This window comes from Eriocheir sinensis, chromosome 28 (genome assembly GCF_024679095.1).
Source record: "Eriocheir sinensis breed Jianghai 21 chromosome 28, ASM2467909v1, whole genome shotgun sequence".
Lineage (NCBI taxonomy): Eukaryota > Metazoa > Arthropoda > Malacostraca > Decapoda > Varunidae > Eriocheir > Eriocheir sinensis.
In genome coordinates this window covers 6,729,633-6,742,132 of record NC_066536.1, presented here as the reverse complement: position 1 = coordinate 6,742,132, position 12,500 = coordinate 6,729,633, and the positions used below count along the sequence as shown (strand labels likewise).

General features: G+C 42.6%; 1 protein-coding gene across 4 annotated transcripts in view; it reads right to left on the bottom strand.

The window, feature by feature from the left end:
- LOC127004430 (uncharacterized) overlaps positions 1-12,500 on the bottom strand; it is a 138,494-nt gene that overhangs the window by 54,774 nt on the left and 71,220 nt on the right. The window lies entirely within an intron of this gene.

Below are 12,500 nucleotides of genomic sequence, written 5' to 3'. Positions count from 1 at the left end.
GGCTGAAGAAATGAAAGGAAGAAAGGGAGAAAGAAAAGAAGGGACGGAGGGAGGGAGGAGACAAAAGAAAATAAACAAATAAAAAATGAATAGACGAACTTGTGAATAAAAAAAAATGTTGGGGGAGGGAGCGCGAGGGCGAGGGAAGGTTAAAAAAAAAGAAAGGTGAAAGGAGAGAGGAAAAAAGTAAGAGACGAATGGCAGAACAGCAAAATGAAACGAAATATCATAATAGAGGAGAAAAATAACAAGGAGGAGGAAGAGGAGAAGAAATAGAAGAAGAAGAAGAAGAAAGAAAAGTAAAGGAAAGAAGACATGGTAGAAAAGGGAGAGAATGAAGATAGGAAGAAAGTAAGGACTGAAAGAAAGGAAAGAAGTATGGATGGAAGGAAGGAAGGAAGGGAGGAAGGACGAAAGGAATGAAAAGCACATTCAAAAAAAGAACTGAAGGAAGAAAGGAAGAAAATCAAAAGGAAACAAACAAGGAATAAAAAAATGAAGAAAGGAAGCAATAAAGGAAAGGAAGGAGTGAAATAAGTAAAGAAAGAAAGGCAGGAAAAAGGAAGGAAGAAGTGGAGAAAAGCAACACAAAATAAAACTGAAAAAGGAGAGGACGAAAGCAAAAAAAATAAATAAAAGAACTAAATGAAGAGAAATGGTGAAATAAAAGAAAAATACGACGAAAACAACAGCGCGAGGAAAACAAATAAAATTAAAACAAACAAACAAGCAAAGAAAACAGAGAAGAAAACACTCTCAGCACCTAATGAGCTTCGCAAACAGGTGTGAGTGTCCAGGTGAGTAGGGGGGAAGGGGGAAGGGGAAGGGAGGCAAAAACAACACATTCCCCCCCCCACCCCCCCGTGGTGATCCTCCCTATCTTAAATCAACTCAGTTTCTTTTTTTTTTATTTTTTTCTTATCGTTTCACCCTTTCTTTTCATTTGGTTTTCATTATTTTTCTTTCATCCTGTTTTCTCTCCCATTTTCTTTCGTGTACCTTTTTCTTCCTTCCTTCCTTCTTTCTTTCCTTCCCTTCTTTATTTCCTCCTTTTCCTGCGTGTTTCCATTTTCATATATTTTTTCCTTCCATTTCTCTTCATTCGGTTTTCATTATTTTCTTTCATCCTGTTTTCTTTCCTATTTTCTTTCGTGTACCTTTTTCTTCCTTCCTTCCTTCTTTCTTTCCTTCCCTTCTTTATTTCCTCCTTTTCCTGCGTGTTTCCATTTTCATATTTTTTTTCCTTCCATTTCTCTTCATTTGGTTTTCATTATTTTTTTTTCTTTCATCCTGTTTTCTCTCCCATTTCTTTCGTGTACCTTTTTCTTCATTCCTTCTTTCTTTCCTTCCTTTCTTCATTCCCTCCCAGCACCGTATCTTCCTTCCTTTCTTCTTTCTTTATTCCATTTCCTGCGTGTTTCCTTTTTCATCTATTTCTTCCTTCCGTTTTTCTTCACTTTCTTTCTTCCTTCCCTCCTACCATCGTATCTTCATTCCCTTTCTTGCTCGTTTCCTTTTTTTTCTTTCATTTCTTCCCTCCGTATATTTTTTTCACTCGAACCCCCGTCCACTGCACAAACCACAACCACGAAGCCACGAAGGAGAGGAAAAAAAGAAAGAAGGAAGGAAGGAAGAAGAAGGAAGGAGGAAGTTTGAGGAAGATGGAAAGGCGTGACGAAGAAAGGAAAAGGAGGAGAAAATGAAGGAAGGAGGAAGAAGATGGGAGTACGTGACAAAACAGGGAAAAGGAATGAAAGGAGAGAGGGAAAAAAGGAAGGAAGGAAGGAGGAGGAAGGTGAAAATGCGTGACGAAGAAAGGAAAAGGAGGAGAGAAGGAAGGAAGGAAGGGAAAAATATGGGAGTACGTGACAAAACAGGGAAAAGGAATGAAAGGAGAGAGGAAAAAAAGGAAGGAAGGAGGAGGAAGAAGGTGGAAATGCGTGACGAAGCAAGCAAAAAGAGAAGAGAGGAAAAAAAAAGGAAGGACGGAAGGGAAAGAATGATGGAAGGAAAATGGAACGGCGTGACACAGCTAATAAAATGAGGAATGAAAGGAGAGAGAAAAAGAAGAGGAGAGGAGAGAAGAGAAGAGAGGAGATGAGGAGAGAAGAGAAAAAAGGAAGTAAGAAGCGGGACAAAATTTCTGGGGTGGGAAAAAAATGGTTTGAGAAAATGTGAAGACGTGATTATGTGAAAGAAAGAATAAGAAAAAAAAAAGAGATTGGTAAAGAAAACGAGAGGATGGAGTGAGCAAAGCAGCACCAGGAGGAGGAGGAGGAGGAGGAGGAGGAGGAGGAGGAGAAGTGAAAAATTAAATAATATATCATGAGAAGAAATCTAAATCTATTCTCATGGTTTGTTCCGGCATCCAACTTCCTTCCTCCTCCTCCTCTTCCTCCTCCTTTTCTTCTTTTTTTCTTCTTTTTCTTTTTCTTTTCCTTCCACTTCTTCTTTCTTTCTTTCTTTCTTTCTTCTGCTTTTTCTTATTTTTTTCCACTTCGTCTCCCTATCTTATTGTTGCTCTTCTCCTCCTCCTCCTCCTCCTCCATCTCTTTTTCTTCTCCCCCTTCTCCCTATTTTTCTTCCAATCCTACAGCTCCTCTTTTTCTTCTCGGCGTTTCTTCTATTCTCTCGTTCTTCCTCCTCCTCCTCCTCCTACCTCTAATCGCCATCCTTTCCCTCACATCTTTTCCTCTTGCTCCTCCTCTTCTTCCTTCTCCTCATCATCACTTTCCTCCCTCCAGTTCTTCCCGTTCTTCATAAGTATCTTCTTCCTACTCTTCCTCCTCCACTTCTCATTCTTCTCTCTTCCCTGTACGATTCTATTCACGGCTTGCACTTTTTTTTCTTTCTAAAGGATACTAGGAAGCGTATTTATTGTTTATTTTTTGTATTATTCATTTATCTGTCTATTAGTTTGTATATCTCTATCTCTATATAAATCTATGCACTTACTCACCTACCTATCTATCTACATATACATCTATTTATGGTTCAATCAATTTACTTCCTTTCCTTATTTTCCATTTTACTATTTTCCCTTCTTTTCCTCTTGTCTTTCTTATTTTGTTTCCGGGCAAGAATTGGTTTACCGACAGAGAGGTGGATGAGTGGAACAGGCTTGGCAGTCATGTGGTGAGCGCCAATACGATAGATACATTCAAGAAGAGGTTGGATATATATATGGATGGGGAGGTTAGGAGGATTTAGCGTTACAGAAGCTGCCATATACAGAACCAACGGCCTCTTGCAGATTACTTATGTACTATGTTTTAATTTTCATCCTCCTCCTCCTCCTACTCTTCCTCCTCCTCCTCCTCCCCCTCCTTCTCTTCCTCCTACCTCTCTCTCCAACCATAACTGCAAAATTAACCACCTGAGGCAACCATAAACGTGACCCCGACCTTACCTGCGAGAGAGAGAGAGAGAGAGAGAGAGAGAGAGAGAGTTACTTTACTACAATGGACGCGCTGCCACTCCTCTTTATTGTATTTTTTCCTCCCTCGGTAATTAGTGTGTGTGTGTGTGTGTGTGTGTGTGTGTGTGTGTGTGTGTGTTAGAGAGAGAGAGAGAGAGAGAGAGAGAGAAAGTAGGTATAGCATAAGGCTGTCTCTCTCCACCTAACCATAATCAATATAATTAATCTCACCTGAGTAGCCCACCTCTCTCTCTCTCTCTAATTTATGGATAGGGAGGATAAGGGAGGTTATTTTTACACTCTTTGTTTTTTATGTCTTATTCTTTCTCCTCCATCAATCCCTCTTTCCTTAACCATTTCTTCCACTCCTATTTGTTCCTTTTCCTCCCTTTACTATATCCCCCAGCTGTCCACTCACCCATTTTCCCCTCTCTTTTCCTCTGTCATTCCCTTTCCATATCCCCTCTTTGTCCCCTTTCCCAGTTATCCTTCCCTTCCCTTCCCCTTAATTCCCTTACCGCGTCCCTCAGCTGTCCCCTCACCTGCTTCCCTTTCCTTCTCCTTCCCTCCCTTTACTACGTCTCCCACCTTTTCCCTTACACAGTGTCCCCTTTCCTTCCCCTTTCCTCTTCACAAACTCGTCTTTTCCTCCCCATTCTCTCCCTTTATCATTTTTCCCTACTGTCCATTTTACTTCCTCCTCTCTCCCCACCCAGTTCCCCTTCCCCTTCCCCTCCCATTATCACGTTTACCCAGTGACCCCCCCCCCCCAATTCCATTATCATATACACTATTCATCATAATATGTTTTCCCTCCCTACTTTAGTTCACCCTTCCCCTCCCCCCACCCACACTCACAACCCATTTTACCCACCCACCTGCTACGCGCTACCCCCCCCCCCACCCACACACACCTCCTGTAGTTCAACCATCCCCTTCTACCTCCCCATCCCCAACCACACCCACTACATGACTACAAGGCCAGGGAAGGAAGGAAGGAAGGAAGGGAGGAGGAGGACGGGAAGGCGTAACAAAACAAGGAAGAGGAGGATTGGAACGAAAAGGAAGGGAAGGAAGAAGAAGGGAGACGGATGGGAAGGAAGGAAGGAGGATGGGAAGGGTAACTAAAAAAGGAAGAGGATGAATGGAAAGAAAAGGAAGGGAAGGAAGGGAAACGGAGATGGAAAATGAGAAGGCGTGACGAATCAAGGAAAACGAGGAATGGAAGGAAAAGGGAAGGAAGGAAGGAGAAGGGAGGCGGATGGGAATACGTAACAAAACGAGGAAGAGGAGGAATGGAAAGAAAAGGAAGAAAAGTAAGGAGAAGGGAGACGGAAGATGGGAAGGCGTGACGAAACAAAGAAAACGAGGAATGGAAGGAAAAGGGGAGGAAGGAAGGAGGAGATGAAAGATGGGAATGGTGTGAAGAAGATAGAAAGAGGAGGAATGGAAGGAGGAAGGAAAGAACAAAGAAAGTGTACGGAGGAGGAAGACGGGAAGATGGAATGGTGTGAAGAAGCAAGGAAAAGAAGGAATGGAAGGAGTAGGGAAGGAAGAAGGAGGAAGAAGACTAGAAGATAGAATGGTGTGAAGAAGCAAAAAAAAGAAGGAACGGGAGGAGAAAGGAAAGAAAAAAGGAAGGAAGGAGGAAGAAGACGAAAAGAAGGAATGGAGTTAAGAAGTAAGGAAAAGGGGAAAAAGGAGGAATAGAAGGAATAAGGAAAAAGGATACGTTATACAAAAAAGGGAGGGAAGGAAAACGGAGGCAAAATCGGGTGGACCTTCCAACACAACCCACACTCCCTTCCCCCCTCACCCCCTCCCTCCCTCACCCACATAATCCTCCTCAACGTCCCCCTCCCTCTCCCCTTCCCCTTACCTTCCCCCTCCCCCCCTCGCCCTCTCTCCCGCTCTCTCCCCAATGAATCCCGAACACATAAATTTACGAAGTTTTTTGGAGTTCGGCTCAAAAGAGATGCTGATGTTGAGAGAGAGAGAGAGAGAGAGAGAGAGAGAGAGAGAGAGAGAGAGAGAGAGAGAGAGAGAGAGAGAGAGAGAGAGAGAGAGAGAGAGAGAGAGAGAGAGGGAGATAAGTGAAGGAGGAGGCCATGAATGTTTATGCCAATTCTCTCTCTCTCTCTCTCTCTCTCTCTCTACCAGGTGCGGAGGGTGAGCAATACGCGGCCAAACACAGGTAAAGTTAATATGAGAGAGAGAGAGAGAGAGAGAGAGAGAGCAGATTCAAGTAAAGCAAATAATACCATCGTCAAAGGGACCGAGAAGGAAGGAAGGAAGGAAGGAAGGAAGGAAGGAAGGAAAGGAGGGATGAAAGAAAATAAGAAATGGAGAATGGAAATGAATGAAGAAAATAACAAAGGGAAGGAAGGAAGGAAGGAAACTCATAAGGAAGGTAGGATGAAAGGAAGGAAGTTAAGAAGAAAAGGAGTAAGTATGGAAGGAAGAAAGGAATATTGAAAAGAAACGAAGGACATAAAGAAGACGAAAATGAGAGGTTGAGAAAAATGGAAAAGGGGAATGAAAATTTAAAATAAGGTAGGAAGAAAGGAGAATATTTAGGAGAGAAGATGAAGGAAAAGATGAAGAGAAAACAAGCAGTGAAGATGGAGGAAAAGGAGGAAGAGAGGGAGGAGAAAACAGCAAAGAACAAAGAAGCATCGTGGATTTTGGAGAAAGAAAAACAGAGGAGGAGGAGGAGGAAAAACAAGGAGAGAGAGAGAGAGAGAGAGAGAGAGAGAGAGAGAGAGAGAGAGAGAGAGAGAGAGAGAGAGAGAGAGAGAGAGAGAGAGAGAGAGAAAGGAAACAGAGATAAGAAACTATAAACTGGAAGGAGAACAAAGGAAGGAGGCATCAGGAAGAGAAAAAGAGACAAAAGAAGATGGTGGAGAAGAAAGGAAGAGATGGAGTAAAGAAAACAAGGAGGAGGAAAAGATGAAAGGAAAACAGGAGGCGCCTATAGATGAGAGGTTGTGAGAAAGGGAAAGCGAGGGAGAGGGAAACATATGGAGGGAGAGAGTGAGGGAGAGGAAAAGGGAGGGAGAGAGGGAGGGAGAGGGAGGGAAAGGGAGGAAAGTATTGATCATGTCTCCCTTGATTCCTTTATTGACCGCATCACCACCTGTGTGTGTGTGTGTGTGTGTGTGTGTGTGTGTGTGTGTGTGTGTGTGTGTGTGTGTACCCTCAGATAAATAACGCTGAGGTCGTATTTTACCCCAATGTGTGTGTGTGTGTGTGTGTGTGTGTGTGTGTGTGTGTGTGTGTACCCATTGTACCGATATTATACCCTAACCATTCATTGCTCTGTCTCAAACAAGAAGAAGAAGTAGAAGAAGAAGAACAACATAAACAAGAACAAGAACAACAACAACAACAACAAAAACAATAACAGAGGCAACTATAACCCTACTCTTCCCCGCTGACAGATATAAATGATGAGAGAGAGAGAGAGAGAGAGAGAGAGAGAGAGAGAGAGAGAGAGAGAGAGAGAGAGAGAGAGAGAGAGAGAGAGAGAAATGAGATAGTAGGAGAAGTAGTAGTAGTAGTAGTGGTAGTAGTAGTAGTAGTAGTAGTAGTAGTAGTAGTAGTAGTAGTAGTAGTAGTGGTTGTAGTAGTAGTAGTAGTAGTAATAGTAGTAGTAGTGAACCTGAAAAGGATGAGCACGAAGAAGAGGGTGAGGAGGAGGAGGAGGAGAAGGAAGAAGAGGATGAGGAAGAGAAGGAGGATGAAGAGGATATGGAAGTTGAGATGAAATTGAGGAGGAAATGAGAAGAGAAGCTGATAGGAGGAAGAGGAGAAGGAGGAGGAGGAAAAAGAGGAGAGGAGGAGGAGGAGGATTTAAGAGTGTGAGGAAGTATGATTGTCCAGTAAAATCCAATATCCGGGAATACAGGATTGAAAGAGAGAGAGAGAGAGAGAGAGAGAGAGAGAGAGAGAGAGAGAGAGAGAGAGAGAGAGAGAGAGAGAGAGAGAAATCAACGACCATGAAATAATCTCGCTTCCATTCTTTCTTCCTCTTCTCTTTCCACCATTTTTCTCTGCAATTACTTCCTCTTTTTTGTCTCCTTCTCTAACCTTTCGCCGTTGTATATAATGAATAAATATATAAACAATGAGATAGAAGGTAAACAAAAAAGATATGTAACTCTCTCTCTCTCTCTCTCTCTCTCTCTCTCTCTCTGCACCTCCCCGCGCGATCTCGGTCATCTTAAAGTGTTCACATTTTTCCTGTCGCGAGAGAGAGAGAGAGAGAGAGAGAGAGAGAGAGAGAGAGAGAGAGAGAGAGAGAGAGAGAGCAAAACCAGCGTAGTGTAACATCAACAACTCGTCAATAAACACACACACACACACACACACACACACTCACACACACACACACACACACACACACACACACAAAAGCGACAATCTCGTTGAAGTTTTTGTTGCGCTGAACCCGAAAACCTGAGGACAATCTCTCTCTCTCTCTCTCTCTCTCTCTCTCTGTCCCAGGGGTGAAATAACAAAAGTACCTTGACGTGGAGGGGAAATGGGGAAGAGGATGAAGGGGGAGAGAGGGGAGAGGTAGAGAAGAGAGATGGGGTGAAGGGAGAAAAGGGAAGAGCAGGGTAAGGAAGGAGAGGTGAGGGGAGGTAAGGAAAGGGAAGACAAACTGATGGTAAGGGAAGAATGAAGAAGGGAAAGAAATGAGAGGAAATGTGGAGAGCGAAAGGTAAGAGAAGGAAAAGGAATGGAAGAGGAGGAAATGGAGGGAAAAGAAGGGAAAGGAAGGAGAGGTAAGGGGAGGAAAGGAAAGGGAAGACAAACTGATGGAGAGGGAAGAATGGAGAAAAGAAAGAAATGGGAGGAAATGTGGAGAGCGGAAGGTAAGAGAAGGAAAAGGAATGGAAGAAAAGGAATGGAAGAGAAGGAAATGAAAGGAAAATAAGGGAAAGGAAAGAAAGGAAAATGAAGCAAAGTAAAAAGATGGTAGATGAAGGAAAGAAAAGAAAATCGATGCAAAGGGAATGGATATGAAGAAAGGGAAGTGGGAGAGAAAGGAAAGGAAGAGAAGGAAAATGAGAGAATTAACATTAAAGAGACAGAAAGTGAAGGGGAAGGAAGGAAGGGAGAAGGAGCATGAGGTGGGAGGGTGAGGGGAGAAAGGCGTTGATAAAAATAGAACAAGAATTAGAAGAAGAAAGAAGAGATGACGAAAATAGGAGTGAAGAGGTGAAAAGTGAAAGGGGAATGATAAAAACTGGGAGGGGGGAAAGGAGGGAAGAGAATGCGAGACAGAGAAAAAGAAAACTACTGCAGGAGATAAGAAAAATAAATGGGGAAGAGGGGTACCACGGAGGAGGAGGAGGAGGAGGAGGAGGAGGAGGAGGAGGAGGAGGAGGAGGAGATAAGCAGATGGTGTCCTCCATTTTAAGTCTTACCAAAATTGTCTACTCCGTACTCTCTCTCTCTCTCTCTCTCTCTCTCCACTGACTCTTTTTTTTCATATATTTCCAGTCAGTTTTTCTCTTCTTCATCTGTTTCTTTCTCTTTTCTCTGTTCATTTTTCTATTTCTTTTTCTCCATTTTGTATTTATTCGATTTCCTTTCTTTAATAATTTTTTGCTGCGTTTTTGTTTTGTTTAATTTCCTTACTTCTCTTCTTTCGTTTCTTTTTCCTTTCTGTACTTTATTTCTTTCCTTCTTTCCTTTTCTTTTTCTCCCATCTAATTTCTTTCTCTCTACCTCTCACGTGTTTTTCTTTCTCTTTCTTTCCTTCTTTCCTTCCTTTTCTCCTTTCTACCTGTATAATTCCTTCCTTTCTACCTCTTACTTGTTTGTCTTTCTCTGCCTTCCCTTCCTTCCTTCCTTCCCTTCTTCTTACCTACCAACCTACCTACCTTCCTCCCTCACAACCTACCTGCCTACCTACCTATCTACCTTCCTTCCTCCCTACCTACCCACCCTCCCAACCTTTCTACCTTCCTTCCTCAAATCACACTTTTCTCTCGCAATCATTCGTCATTCCTTCCTATTTTTACCCCTCCCTCCCTTCTTCCCTCCGTCAGTCTGCCCCGCCCCATCCATTTCTTCCTCCTCCCTCCTCCTCCTCCTCCTTCCCTCCCTCACAGGTCAACCGAAATCCACATCATGATAAAGAGCGACAGCAAAAACGACAAAAAGATGATAATTCCGGTTCCATTTTTTTTCGCTTCCTGCATCAAGACGGCGGAAGCAATTTTTGAGAGAGAGAGAGAGAGAGAGAGAGAGAGAGAGAGAGAGAGAGAGAGAGAGAGAGAGAGAGAGAGAGAGAGAGAGACAGGACAGACAGAAGGACACACAGACTGAAATGCAAACACACACACACACACACACACACACACACACACACACACACACACACATATCAACCACCCCCCACCACACACACGCCCCACATCCACACACATACCCCTCCCCCCCTCACAAGCAGACAAACAAACACACAAACACACTCAGGTAGACAGAGAAAGGTAAAATATGAGTGCAAGAAAGATTGGCGCAGGTGAGTGGGCGAGGAGGAAGTGATACAAGAGGTGAGTATGGGGTGAGGGGTGAATGTGGGGTGAGGGGGTGAACGGGTGGGCGATGGGGTGGGTGAGAGGGTGATGGAACGATGAGTGAGTGTGGGTGTGGAGGGATGGGGTGAGGGGGTGAGGGGGGGGTGTTGGTGTCAAGTGCGGGGCAACATAACATTTGATGGGGTGATGTGGGGAGGTAGAAGTGAAGGGGGTGGAAGGAAGGAAGGAAGGAAGGAAGGAAGGATGGAAGGAAGCAATGAAGGAAGGAAGGAAGGAAGGAAGGAAGGAAGAAAGCAAGGATGGAAGGTAGGGAGTTTGTGGACGGAAGGGAAAGAGAAGTAGGAAGTAAGAGAAAAAAGGAAAGAAAACACTATAGGAGTTGAGGAAAAGGGAAAAGAGGAAGGGGAGAAAGAAGGAAGAAAAAAAGACACTAATGAAGGGGAGAAGGAGCAGGAAGTAGGAGAGAAAAGGAATGAAAAGGTTACAATAGTTGAAGAAAGAGGAAGAGAGGGAAGGAATAAAAAATTGAAGGGAGGAACATGGAATTGGTAACGAATGAATAAATGAATAAATGAATAAGGGAATGATGAAAGGAAGTGAAAGTTAAGAATATAAAAAAAATACAGTTGTGACGAAGAAAATAGAGAAAGGAAGAAGTGAAGGAAGAAAAATAGAGGAACGCAGAGGTAAAGTTGGAAAGGGGATAAATGAATGAATAGATGAATGATGAAAGAAGAGGAAATAAAGAGGAAAATTATACATGACTGGGGAAGAATGAAATAAGGAGGAATGGCAGAAAAGAAAGAAGGGAGGAGGAATATATAGAAAAAATAATTGTGGTCCAGAGTATGTAAAGGGGAATGAATAAATGAATGATGAAAGAAGAGGAAAGAAAGAAGAAAATTATACATGATTGGGGAAGAAGAAAATATGGAGGAAGGGCAAGAAAGAAGGGAGGAGGAATATATAGAAAAAATAATAGTTGTCCAGAGTATGTAAAGGGGAATGAATAAATGAATGATGAAAGAAGAGGAAATAAAGAGGAAAATTATACATGATTGGGGAAGAAGAAAATATGGAGGAAGGGCAGAAAAGAAAGAAGGGAGGAGGAATATATAGAAAAAATAATAGTGGTTCAGAGTATGTAAAGGGGAATGAATAAATGAATGATGAAAGAAGAGGAAAGAAAGAAGAAAATTATACATGATTGGGGAAGAAGGAAATATGGAGGAAGGGCAAGAAAGGAGGAGGAAAATATAGAAAAAATAATAGTTGTCCAGAGTATGTAAAGGAGAATGAATAAATGAATGATGAAAGAAGAGGAAAGAAAGAGGAAAATTATACATGATTGGGGAAGAAGGAAATATGGAGGAAGGGCAGAAAAAAAAGAAGGGAGGAGGGAAATACAGAAAAAAATAATAGTGTTCCGGAGTATGTAAAGGGGAACTAAAAAAAGAAAAAGGGAAGGAAGGAAGGAAAGAAAGCAGACATAAGAAACGAAAGAATGATAAAGAAAATATAGAAGGAAGGAGAAAAGGAAAAGATGAAAAGATTTAGGATATAGTAATAGAAAGATTTTATGAAGATTAAGAGATGAAGGGAAGAATCAGATGTCACAGAAGAGGAGGAGGAAAGGAGAAGTAAAAGGAGAGGAGAGGGAGAGGGAGGGGAAATCCAGAGAGAGGAGAATGACAAGTGAGGAAGGAAAAAAAATAAGAGGTCAAGAGAAAGGAGTGGAGGAAAAATAGAATAAGAAAGGAGAGGGAGGCAAGGAGGAGGGAGGAAGGAGGGAGAGGGGACGAGGGAAGGAGCAAGGGAGAGGGAGGAAAGCAGCGTTCTATTTACCTCCTAACACCTCCTCCTCCTCCTCTTCGTCTTCCTCCTCCTCCTCCTCCTACTACTACTACTACTACTACTGTTGTTATTATGAGAGGAAAGATGAAGGGGGAGGAAAATTGATTGGAAAAAATATTATTAATGATGTTGGCAGCCTCTCTCTCTCTCTCTCTCTCTCTCTCTCTCTCTCTCTCTCTCTCTCACCGAAATAACAATAGCAAGCCGAAATGAGCGATTCAAGAAATTAAAGCGAGCTCACTTTCTCTTTTGCACGACTGACATTTTGCGATCCGGTGTTTATTACAAGAGAGAGAGAGAGAGAGAGAGAGAGAGAGAGAGAGAGAGAGAGAGAGAGAGAGAGAGAGAGAGAGAGAGAGAGAGAGAGAGTATATGGGAGGTGATGGGAAGTGAAGCGATGGATTGAAGCTTCTTAAAGCGAGGCGAAGCGTGTCCCGTGAAAGTGTGTGTGTGTGTGTGTGTGTGTGTGTGTGTGTGTGTGTGTGTGTGTGTGTGTGTGTGTGTTAGTACGCATGCTTGTGAGAGTGAAAGGAATTATGACATCAGAATGGATAAAAAAAAGATTAAGGAATAATATTAATAAAAAAACCCGAGGGAGTATGATTTGATAACACCCCAATACAAAGGAAGTGAAAGTATGTGTGTGTGTGTGTGTGTGTGTGTGTGTGTGTGTG